The following is a 13,191-nucleotide window of genomic DNA, read 5'->3' as shown; positions in this document are numbered from 1 at the left end:
TATGTGTGATTTAAGCATATTTATATAGGGATTTTACGAGCTTTGGTGAGGTTCTTTCATTGAACATTAAAAAACATTCAGTCATTTTAAATTCACTTTTTACTTTCTATGGTTTGTGTTTTGCTGCTGTACACTTAATATCTAATCGTGTACATCTGTGATTGTCTTTCCCCCGGAGATTGATTTTGTTCATCCCTCGGGCTGTCGGCGGTCCCCGGTGGGAGCGGAACGGGTTAATCGCACCGACGTTATCTGTCGCGCACAGACCTCGTGTGATATCTGACCGATTCACAGGACTGTAAAAATACAATCATGAGACGCCACCTCCTTTTTTTCAACGCTTTCTTTGAGGGTGTCTGCATCTGCACGTTGCAAGAACGCAATGAAATGAAGAACAAAAAACATTACAGCAATAATATTAGGAGTGATTTATATAGATTCCTTATAATAATGTAATGATGTTTATTCTTTCGCATTCTATTCTAATGGAAATATTTTAGAACCACTATTTTTTCTGTATATGAAACATTTTCTAATATTTATACTTTAAGTCCTCACACACATCCACGTGCACTTCTGGGTATTATGGAGGAATTTAATTGTTATGGATTTACGCATTTTTTTCGTATAAATTATCCTCATTAACTTGCCATCATTATGACTGGATCTAGTGTTATTTTTCACGGATTAACTGGTCAAACATTCATTTGAGCGTTTTCAAAACCATCTTTAGTTTTGTCAATGAATGGATAGTTGTAGTGAATGACGCTCGTGTGTGTGGATGTGACTCTCAGATCGGACAGTTCACTGGGGTAGAACGGATGTCCTCTCTTCTCATTCGTTTTATTACCCTTCAGAAAAATCATAGAGGGCAATAGGAGGTCAGAATCCTTCCCCTAGGAGTCCTCTATAAGCGCATAACACTACATCTCTCCCCAGGGACACTGGTCTGGGATCAGTCTCTCTCTGATCAGGTGTATTACGCTACTGTCTTTGTCACACTGCTGTGTTCAGTCCCCCATGTGGGATTCAATGTTATCTTTTCTCACAGGTTGATATCAACGTATTGTTCGAGAAGCAGCGCTCTCGTGATTTATTCTGCGCTCTGTCTGACCGTGTGTGTGCGTGCGTGCGCGTGTGTGGTGCGTGAGTGTGTGTATGTGACGTATAATTTTCTTGTCTTGTCATAGTGGTTTCCAGAATCAAAACGAGGATTTCGTCAAACCAAATGATCAAACATCTATAGCCCAGTCTCTCTCTCTCTCTGCCTCTCTCTTGCTTTGTCCTTTTTCCCATTACACACTTCACTGCGCGGCTCTGCTCTGAACTAGTCTTGCAGAGAAATTCTCTCTCTTCTAGACAGATCATAAATTAGCTAAATACAAAACCACGATGCTGCGCAGAAACAGATCTAAGTGCGATGCATACAATCTATATTTTCCCACAATTTTCATTGTATCAAATGTAATGTGTCCATATTTGTATTTATCACATTCTGTATAGGCCCATTTCAAATATACTGTCCCTTTGTATTTAAATGTGCATAAATACTCTTGTGTCTTCGGTCCATATTTAGTCGAATTATAAAGGACATGCTTTGCGTGGCATTTAAAATAAGAGACAATTATATTTTGAATATGTTTCTAAATGCAACTTTCCGTCGTTTTCTTTCTCTTTCAGACACGCATATCCTCCCTCCCGTATAAGCATCGGCCGACCTCTTCTGCTGCTCAGCGAGGCGGAAAATAACACATAACACACTTCAATTAAAGCGCAGAAGTGAAATGACGCGGGGGCCCCCCGGGGACCGCGGCGCACTGGAATTAGCCAATAGCGCACACTGGCCCCTCTCCGAATCCATTACGATTAGCATCACAATCCCAAGTACATTATTGCGCTGATTAGAGTCTATCGAAACAGATATCTACTGCCTTTTTATGAGCTGAGTGGATGCCGAGTTTCCCAAAATCAGCTCGCCATTGTTTCTTATCGCCTTTATGTGGCAGTGCGTTTCCTGGTGATTCTGGTTTAAATTACATTTGCAAATGAATCTTTATTGCATCCGACTGATCTGAAAACGTAATGAATATTTACATTTGCAATATGTTTAGGTTTCCCGGATGATTTGAAATATGTTAAATACAACCTGCATGATAATAAATGTGATGCACAGACCACACCATGCAAAATTGAAAAAAAATCACATCCCACTACTCAAATGCTCTCGAATAAAATCGTCCCTTTTAGCCATACGCCTTTCTACACACACACACACAATAACGCAGACAGATTCATGAGTGAAGTCCAGGTGGTCCTGTGGTAACCACTTAAAAGGCTTTTCATTTATCCTAATGCGCCTGTTTAATGGCCTATTATGAGCTCCCGGGAGAGATGCGGGTTATATTAACCCTGCTAGTGCCACACAGCCAACTCAATGTCGATCTCTCTCTGTCTTTTGCTGTTCTAGTGTCAAAAAAGAGCAGCATCTTGTCCCCTTTCTGTTCTGTTCTGACCTAGATCATACCTGTGTCTTTGGTTGTCCATTTGGCATGTTGCTTTTCTTTTGGCACAACATTGTTTGCTGACTTCATCACCTTGAGGTTTTTCTCCCCCGCCAGGACACATTAACATTGTAATTGCCTTTTAGCCCTCTCCTTTGAACACACTGTAAACTGGCCGTGGTCATCTGGGACTGAGAGCCCGGGGCCTACACAATCAACACGGCAATCTGTTTCCATTATATGCGCTTTATAGGCAGCCTTTATAGACTCGTACATATACTGTGTGTGTGTCCTCATGATGTTGCTATATACAATATATTTTATTAATAGTTTGGGTTGCGTGTGTTTTTTTTACATAAAATGTGAATTTTAATAGACTGTCAGTTTGTGATGAATGAAACGAGCTCTCGTGCGCTTTCACTGGCTTTTAGCACGCGCACATTCCTCGCTTCTTGAGTTCATGAATAAATAAAGAAAAACGAAACAGTTCTCACATGGGACAGTTTTGAGTCCTGTTTAACAGAATGATATAGTTTTACAAATCAATGCTACACAGTTCTGCCTGTCTGGGGATGTAGCCATAATCCACATGGACTTCTATTCACTCTTGTTTAGCAATTGCTTTAGTTTTGTTCATTTTCTTTTTCTTTTACATTTTATTTAATGCTGCACAGTTCGTTGTTCAGGTCTTATTGAAACAGCAATAATTACAGTCATTACAAGATGATCAGCACCTGTCTTTAATAACAGCTCACAGCTCTTTCTCCAATGCCATGGAAATGGGTTTTCATCATATCACTAACTGGTGTGCTATATAATGATAAATACATTGGCACGACGACGAAGTTTTAGATGAAAGAAATCTCTTAAAATGTATACATGTGTGATTTTTTTTAATGATTTTTTTATTTAAGGCACAGTAGCCAAAGTAGCACGGTATTAAAACACCAAAAAAAGTAACTGCAATATAAAAAAGATTAAATATATAAAAAAAGAATACCTATTCGGAGTCCGCGTGGTGACGTCATGGGGCGTGTCCCCAGCTGCAGTAAAAGCGCGTTCCTGATTTTCCTGTTCACTACTGACACCCGGAAAAAACGATCCAAAAATTGCCTCATGCATTTCTCAATATTTTATTATTAACATATTTCTCTCAATCTTTAACAGATGTACACAAAATTAAATCTTTTTAGTAAATCAACAATATTAATATACATTTCTTTGACATCTACACAATCTTTACAGATTCAAACCTCAAGTAAACAGTATTTATTTTAATACACATGTTTCTATTATGCAGATCCATCACATGAATGACTTATAATGTTAGAAGCTTGTGTGATGAAATGCATAGTCTGGGGTCAATGTGAGACTCTTGTGCTTGTCTCAGGGGCCCTTTTCTATAACTGCTGCCGTACCCACCGAGAGGCGATACAGGGCACCAGTAAACCAAAGCCATCCATAAACAGCACACATGTGTTCCACTCAGCGTGTGTGTGTGAACCCAGAGGCAACAGAGATCTCACAACGATTGCTTTTGTTTCGTATTGACTGAATGACACATTCCAGCCTTGAGCAAAACACAACCCAAGAAAAACTGAAGCACTAAACCGTCTGGAGCATTAACAGCAGTTTTTCAACACAACAGAGAGGGTTTAGATGTATACAATGTAGATGTGGGTAAATTTGATCAGAAATGAGCAATATTCAGCAATATTGACTTTTGATCACAGACTTGACAAATCTGAGCTCGGTTTGTGACATTGTTGACACCTCTACTGAAACTCCAATGGAGACATTTGAAAGATTTCTGCCTCTTTTATTAGGAGAACTATCTGAGACGCAGAAGACATAGAAAGCCAAACTTTCTATTGGCTCGTTATTGAATCTCATTGACATCTAAGAGATATAATCAAGATATTACTTCACATGTGATTTTTCCTTCTTACAGAATTTGACCATGTTTTACTCTTACTGTTCTTTGAGTTTGTGTGTGATGATGTCAGACATGTTTAAGAATAAATGTTCTTCTCGATCTTTTAAGCTCTCGAGCAACGTTTGATTTCTCATGATACCAGGCTTTCATCCATGACTGAGAGAACGGAGAAGCGTGTAGATCACGCAGACATCAGCGGCTCTCAGCAGGAGGTGCATCTTTCAGCGCTTCTGACAGCGGTTCATCGCCGTGCTCTTTAAAACACACGCTTTCTCTCACACGTCTCGCTCTGAGGTCAAGTGTGTTTCCTGAACGTCCAGCAGGAAGTGTGGAGGGTACGACACAGGTTCGACGTTCCTGCCAGCCGTGTTTGACCTGGAGTGATGATGTCACGAGGGCATCGTTGTGCTGAATGTCATCACGTCGTCTGTAATATCCCTCCCTATACCTTCCTCCGAAACAATAGATGTTTGAAAAGCCAAACAGTCCCTCTTTGAAACACATGCTTTCTGCATAACAAAGCATACAGGGTAACACAATGCCACGCGCCTGTAACTGCACACACAGATTCACGTTTCATTCAGCGTCGTCTCTCGGTTTGTTCAGTATCTTCCATTACGTGGCTTCCTCACAGCGAGAGAATAAAATCACGGACGATTTGTTTTGTTTTGTTTGGTGTGGACCATTTGTCTTTGGACATTATCTGACAGCGTGGACAGGTCTCTCAATCACATGAGAAGAGAAAATCATCTGTGGACGGAAAGAGCTTGAGCGGAGAATGCGCTGTATTGTAAATGAGATGCTTTATTGTGAGGTAAATCGAAATGGTTTTAGACGGGTTTACAGTTTTGCCTTTTTTGTATTTGTAATTTGAATTTGTTTGTGTTGGAAACAGAATGTGTTTACCTCCCATAAGAAAGAAGATGTGATGACATCTCCTTAATGTCCTCAATGGAGAGAAAACGGACACTTTTGCTTCAGTCTCCTGCGTCTCGGATATTTCTCTTGAGAAAATGAGTCATAAATCTTACAAATGTCTCTGTCATTAGAGTTTCAGAAGGTCTCTAACTGAGCACAGATATGTCAAGTCTGTAATCAAAAGTCAATATTATTGAAGATCTCAATATGAACTCAAACATTTCTCGTCAAATTGACCCAAATCCAGATTATTTTACCTCTACAATCTACATTCAATTAACACCTCCATATTCTTTATGGATTTCAACAGTTACAGTCCCATTTGATTCTATTTTTATTTCGCCTGAGCAATTTCTCTCTCTCTCTCTCTCTCTCTCTCTCTCTTACCTCACACACGCACACACACACACACACACCTGATCATTTTCTCTCTTTTCTCTGCAGCTGTGATTCGGTCAAAGAAAGAAGCAACACTAATAGTGTTTTGTCTCTCTGTCTCTCTCACAGACATAATGTTGTGGTGAGGTGAGAGCTCCTCTTGCTTTACAAACGCTTGTGATTCACAAGCACTCGTGACCTGCTGGCCAACATTTAAAAACTCAAATAACACACTTTCGGTCCGTATGATTTATGATTAACCACATTTGTGTTGGGCTTTAGTTGCGTTTCATTGGTGTATTTTCTGTTTGCTGCAGGAAGAAATTTTGATTTTATAATGACCTCCATCTCTGAGTCTATAGACGCATGAACAGTGTGTGAATGTGTGATGGTTCGGGGTTCTAGTTAAATGCAGGTAAATGCCAGACAGGTTAAACAAAGCTGACATCAGAAAAATGATCCTCCAGGAGGATCTGGGATGAGCCAGTGACAACAGGCAATGGTATTTGCCGTGCGAGGAGTGTGCGTGGTGGGTTTGCTTAGATACCTTAGTGACGTCAGTGTCCACAGAAGTGACCTACATCTAGTCCTCTTTGAATAAGTCTGATTCTAAGGACTATAAGACCCTTATTATTTTTACATCAAATGAACCCTTATTGTATTTCATGTGTAAACATTATAACATCCAATAATCAAAATAAACAGGACTTCTGTAGAAATATGAAATAAACGTTGTCTCTAAAGAACACAGTTATATTTTGTGACGGTAGCTGCATCACACTCTGTGTGTGTGTGTGTGTGTGTGTGTGTGTGTGTGTGTGTTTTGCATATCAAAATCATGTGAAGGAATGTTCTTCTGGTTCAGATGTCACCCCCTATAGAGAGAGACTTTTGCTAGAATTCTGTCACCCAGCTGAAGTGTAACAGCTCAGTGTGAGACCAAATCAACAGCAGAAACTGTGTACGAGAGAGACAGGCAGTGAGAGCGAGTGAGACAGTGAGAGAGAGAGAGAGAGAGAGAGAGAGAGAGAATCACTGATTTCACTACATGAAAGAATCTCACAAAACACGTCTGTCATATATAACCCAAACATCTAAAATATTTTTTTTTAAAAGAAAACCCAGCTAAAGTAATTTTTTTCTTTTTTCTACCTAAAATCATCCTAATATTATAAATAACACTCTGTGAAAATATAATCTGGATGTCTTTAATATTGACCGAGTACGACTGAAATCATATTGAAATGAATGGTTGAAAAAAACTTTGATGCTCGTTATCTCAGAATTAGATTTTGAGCCTTAGCCTGGTTTTCACAGACTGGGTCACATATTTTTTTTATCTTTTTTAATGTAAATGCAAATATTACTGTATAACAGTACATAATACTGTGATATATTTTTTTGAAATCAACAGATACAACAAATACTGCTATAATGTATAGATATATTCGAAACAACATATTCTGTTTTTTACATCACAAAAAATAGAATTACAGTGCATGATTGCAGAATCCCTCTTAAAATATTTTCTTTTTTTTACGTTTTTTATTTCCCTTTTCTTGTTATTTGGTGTGATAAATTATCTGGTCATGATTGGTTTGGCTTGTTTATTATCTTTTGTTGGATCTTTGTGCTCACACACACATAAAAGGCATCTCTGTTCTATTATATTACTCCCACCTCCTTCTTTTAGCCAAAATGAATAAACACAGCAGTGTATAAAACCACACACACACCGTTTCTCTTTTTGCATTACATCCTAAAACCTCTTTGAATGACTTTGGGGTAGCGTGAGTAAAATGTAAGAATGTTTAATCTGCGTGTCTCACTGTTTAGTCACGCAGCTGTCTCACTCTCACGCAGACAGACAGAAAGATGAACACAAGCACGCACGTTTCAGCAGCTGAGAGTGTCCGCTGCATCTGTCGGAGCATGAAAAGGCAAAACACAGATAATTTCAGTGGCTTCTAATACATGCTATTACTGCAAATTGGTTGCCATGGTTATCTATTTAGCTTTGAACCTCAATGGAGAATGACTTTTGTGAAAGAGAGAGAGGGAGTGAGCGGGAGAGGGAGACAGTGGTGATTTTAGACCCGTAAACTGGTAATGTTCAAAGCGTCTGTGGGCCATATTCCAAGATAGTTGCCATGGACACGGTAATTGGGTGGCAGAAATAAGGGCAGAAGACAGACTGAGAGATCGACACAGATTCAGAGAGAGAGAGAAAGCCATTCCTCATATGGCACGTGTGTCACAGGAATTTAATGGTAATGTTTTGGGTCGCAAAAATAAAACATTAAAAGGTTCTGTTTTTTTATATACAACATCAGCCAGCATCACTTGACTGTTTTTATTCAAATGGCCATAAAAATATTTTATATATCATTTTATTTATAATTTTATTATAGATTTTGGATAAAGTGGAAATATACTCTTATAATAACACCTGCACCTTTAACAGTTTGTGTCATTGTCATCAATACTGGAATGACTAAATGAACTAATAGATCAATGGACATGAAATGAAAAATATGGTTCAGAAATAATAAATGTGTTTTGTTTAATGTTAAATGAGATTGTTTGTTTACAATAATGTAGAGAAATCTAATTTTATATTTAACACAAAAAATACAATTTAACAAAATGTATTGTTTATTGTCATATATTTTATATTAAGATAATATAATACCAAATATTAATAGAGAGGAGAAATATAAGAAGCTGGAACAGTTTTTATTGTCCAGAGAGTGAGAGAGAGTGTGAGAGGGAGAGAGAGAGAGAGAGAGAGAGAGAGAGAGAGAGAGAGAGAGAGAGAGAGAGAGAGAGAGAGAGAGAGAGAGAGAGAGAGAGAGAGAGAGAGAGAGAGAGAGAGAGAGAGAGAGAGAGAGAGAGAGAGAGACAGAGAGAGAGAGAGAGAGGAGAGAGAGAGAGAGAGAGAGAGAGAGAGAGAGAGAGAGAGAGAGAGAGAGAGAGAGAGAGAGAGAGAGAGAGAGAGAGAGAGAGAGAGAGAGAGAGAGAGAGAGAGAGAGAGAGAGAGAGAGAGAGAGAGAGAGAGAGAGAGAGAGAGAGAGAGAGAGAGAGAGAGAGAGAGAGAGAGAGAGAGAGAGAGAGAGAGAGAAACATGCCTGCACTTCATACTTACTGCTGCAAACATTTTGGCAGTGTGTGTGTGTGTGTGTGTGTGTTCATGTTTGTATATCCCGGTGGGGACCTAAACCTGAATACACACCAACACATGGGGACTCGTGTCACCGTGGGGACCAAAATTGAGGTCCCCAGGGGCAAAAAAGCTAATAAATTGTACAGAACAATATTTTTTACAAATCTAAAAATGCAAAAAGTGTTCTATGATCTTTAGGTTTAGGGATAGGAATATACAGTTTGTACAGTATAAAAACATTACGCCTATGGACTGTCCCCACGGGGATAGTCAACCAAAGCCTGTGTGTGTGTGTGTGTGTGTGGTGTGTGTGTGTGTGTGCGTGTTCATGTTTGTATATCCCGGTGGGGACCTAAACCTGAATACACACCAACACATGGGGACTCGTGTCACCGTGGGGACCAAAATTGAGGTCCCCAGGGGCAAAAAAGCTAATAAATTGTACAGAACAATATTTTTTACAAATCTAAAAATGCAAAAAGTGTTCTATGATCTTTAGGTTTAGGGATAGGGTTAGGGATAGGGGATAGAATATACAGTTTGTACAGTATAAAAAACATTACGCCTATGGACTGTCCCCATGGGGATAGTCAACCAAAGCTGTGTGTGTGTGTGTGTGTGTGTGTGTGTGTGTGTGTGTGTGTGTGTGTGTGTGTGTTTGAGAACAAAAGAGTCCCGTGCCGCCTACATGTTCGCCTGCGGTGACGTTGATCGTTTGAGTGTCCTGACAGCACAACTTCTCCGATTTGCAGAAATGTCTGAGAGGAATTCTGGGATGTCCTTCAGGAACACTTAGATTTACCCAGAATTCAACTGTAAATAAATGTCTTTGTATTCTGTGAAACAAATGTAATAGCTTAACTCTGCATTGAAACAAGTTTCCCTTTCACCTGATGTCTCCGACGGTTTAAAACACAAATGTCTTTTATCAAACATGAGCAGGGCACACACACACACACACACACACACACACACACACGCGCGCGCGCGCTCTGATGGCTAATGCATTCATCAGGCAGGTGTACTTGAGTTGGGCAAACATCTCTAAGTGATTGTGATTGGGCAGCAGAGAATCAAAGCGTCTGCTTGTTTCATGTTGCTTTTCAATGGCCGCTTGACAATAGCCTCAATAACAGCTTGGCCTTTGCTCTTTCTCTGCAAATCCTTCTCATATTTTCAAACATGTATACACTTACACGCTTACGCGGTTTGTTTTTCATCTCTAAATCTTTGATTTAGTTTTATTTAACTCAGGGATTTTGTAAGTGGATTTTGTTGTAAATGGTTCCAATGTGATGTTTTCTATTTGCATGTGGAAGGGAAGCGGAGGGTCTTTATTTTAGCTCATTTCCTCTGTTGGATTAAACTGTGATTTGAATATCTTTGAAGGTCTTTCACGGGAACGGCACATTTCTGCTCCTGCTGCATGTCAGATAGCGTTCTGGACCTTATTGGCATCATTCATTTAAATGCTAATTGATTCTCTATTGGGCCTTTCACCTGGCTGTGTTTACTGTGTGCGTGTGTGCGCGCGTGCGTGTGTAAAAAAGAGAAAATATGATTTTCACTACTACACAGGGTATGTTTTTGTTTTTGGTAAGTAAATATACAATTCTTCTTGTGAAAATTATTCTTAATTTAAAACCATGGGGATATTATTTAAGCAGATTTCCCCCCAAATTCCCTATTATTATAAGAAACTAAAATATAATTCTGTATTTTGAAATGAAATATGACATGGACATGTGTTTTTCATATTTTGGCTTTTTAAACTATACAGATACAAAACAACATCCTACTGATATGTCACACACAGCAGATAAAGCTCATGACCAAATGAACCCTGGCATGTTGCTAAGCAACCCAAGGTCTGTTTTTTGCTGATAAACGTAAGAGTTTGACTCTTGCTGGCAGCTGCAGGACTGATGGATGAACATTTTCCTCAGTGTCCTCTTTATGTCTCACAGCTCTCTCTCTCTCTCTCTCTCTCTCTCTCTCTCTCTCTCTCTCTCTCTCTCTTCCACCTTCTCAAGCAATACTACAACAGTTCAGACACACTTGCCTGTCAATCCAACCCCCCCACACTCATTGCTGTGATGGTGTAGGCCTACATATCAACACACACAAACGTGCGCATATTAATTCTCCACAAAATTCTCAGTTCATTTTTGTGTGTATTTTTGTGTGTCTGTTAGACGGTCGTCTGGCAGATATGGCAACAGAAGCTTATTTCAAATGCACAACTGTAGTAAAATTATGCCAGAATGGATAAAACGCAAGTGCAGGTCACATGACGGGCTCGTGCAGACTCTGCGACGATTGGCTGTCGCACAAAGCCACTGATTGCTAATCACCGGCAATTACATGTATTCACAAATGACACGAGAATCAGGCCAGAAATATACTCGCCTGTCCATTCATGTCTCACTGCCTCCTGTCGCCCGGTCTTTCTCCATTATGTCTCCTCACAGCTGCAGTGAGACACATGCAGTGAGAGTTCTCCACACACCATTACACACGCACGCACGCACATACGCGCACGCACGCACGCACGCACGCACGCACGCACACACACACACACACACACTAATGACGTTCACTAATGACGTTTTTTAAATATGAAGGATCATTAAAACAATTATGCATTTGTATTTTGCATTTGTGATGTCATACTATTGACATTTTCTGTAGTGCCCAAATGTGATGTCAGACTTAGAAAATTACTGTAACATATTGTCTTATTAAAATATTTTATTACAGATGTATAAAGATTTTTTATTGAGGGCAATTCCAGCGTTATGGATGTGACATTTTGCGTTATGGATGTGACATAAAAACATTCAGGGAATGTACTGTATTTGTTACCAATATGCTGAACCATGTCTTTATATTTTACTGAACCATATTGATAGAGTTTAAACATCAGACAAATATCAGTCTATGCACAAGTTTTCTATGAAAAAAAGGCTTATAAACATGCGTTATGGATGTGACACAAAATGGACAAGGTTTTGAGAGACGACAAACTTTGTAGGATCTCTGTGAATTATAACGCACAAACCTGCGCAATACTAGGCTACCCAACAAATGCAGAAGGGATGCCTCTTCACAGAACATAAAATAGTTTGTTTATTTTCATTTCCATGTGCCCATTTTTGAGGAATTGTACCGTTATGGATCCTGAAAATGGCAATTACCTGACTATGAAAAATCATCCACTAAAAATAAAACAAATGCTTAAAAAATTGAAGAGAGACCTCACATTTGAACCACCAAATGTTAATATCTGCTGTTGTTTTGGTAAAAACCTTTGGTAAAAAAATATTTTCATGGTAAAGTTGACATTTTCACGGAGTTGCCCATGAATTTTGCATAGTTATGCTTGGAGTGTAAACGGAAGCTCAGATATGTATATTAGAGGCTGTCACGTTAAACCGGCGATAAATATCACGTGATTTATGCACAGCTTTTGAGTGAAGTACGGGAAAATGCTGCTGCATCCGAAAGCCAGAGGGCGCTCTCGGAAACTCCAAATACGCACTGCAGAAGAAGACCATAACACGTTCTAGAATCTAGGAAATGCCTATGGACATCTTTTTATCACTGTTACTCAAACCTCATCAGGTATTTTTATGATAATAAAGTATATTTATAATGATCATGTTTGACGGGTGTTCCTTTTTCAAATGCGCATTATAAGCGACTCAAACTTGCACTGCTTTTAGATCGAGCAGCATTTCCTACTGATCCCAGAGACGTGCTTCAAGGACAAGCTACGCATTAAAAAAATATCGACACATTGCATATCGCAGCCAGCGATTTAGGATAGGATTTAGTGGTATCGCGATAAATTATCGTGCAGCCCATATTCCCTCATATGCTGTAGTTTGCCTTTTTACCAATTTCTTTTCAAAACGTTTTCTCCATTTTGTGGTTTAATTGAACCTGAGGGGAGGGGGGGTTAAAGCAAATATGGTAAATATTAAATAAAAAATAAAACAAATACAATTTTGAATTATATACAGTACCTAAAGTATCTAAAGGTGTCAACTTAAATGACTTCCGTAGACAAAAATATAATATGTGCCAAAATATCAAGTCATTTTTTTAAAAAATAAATATATATATATTTAATAAATATATATAAATATTTTAAATATATAGATTCTGTTGATATGGTCTCATGCCAATTTTAATTAGGCTATATAAACATAAGAGAAAGGTTTAAAGTAAAACAAATTTATAAAGAACATACAAAAAATGTCCTTAGTTAAAACATTCTGAAACACCGTAAT

This window comes from Triplophysa rosa, linkage group LG7, assembly GCF_024868665.1.
Source record: "Triplophysa rosa linkage group LG7, Trosa_1v2, whole genome shotgun sequence".
In the NCBI taxonomy this organism is placed as follows: domain Eukaryota; kingdom Metazoa; phylum Chordata; class Actinopteri; order Cypriniformes; family Nemacheilidae; genus Triplophysa; species Triplophysa rosa.
Note: the sequence above shows the minus strand (reverse complement) of the source record.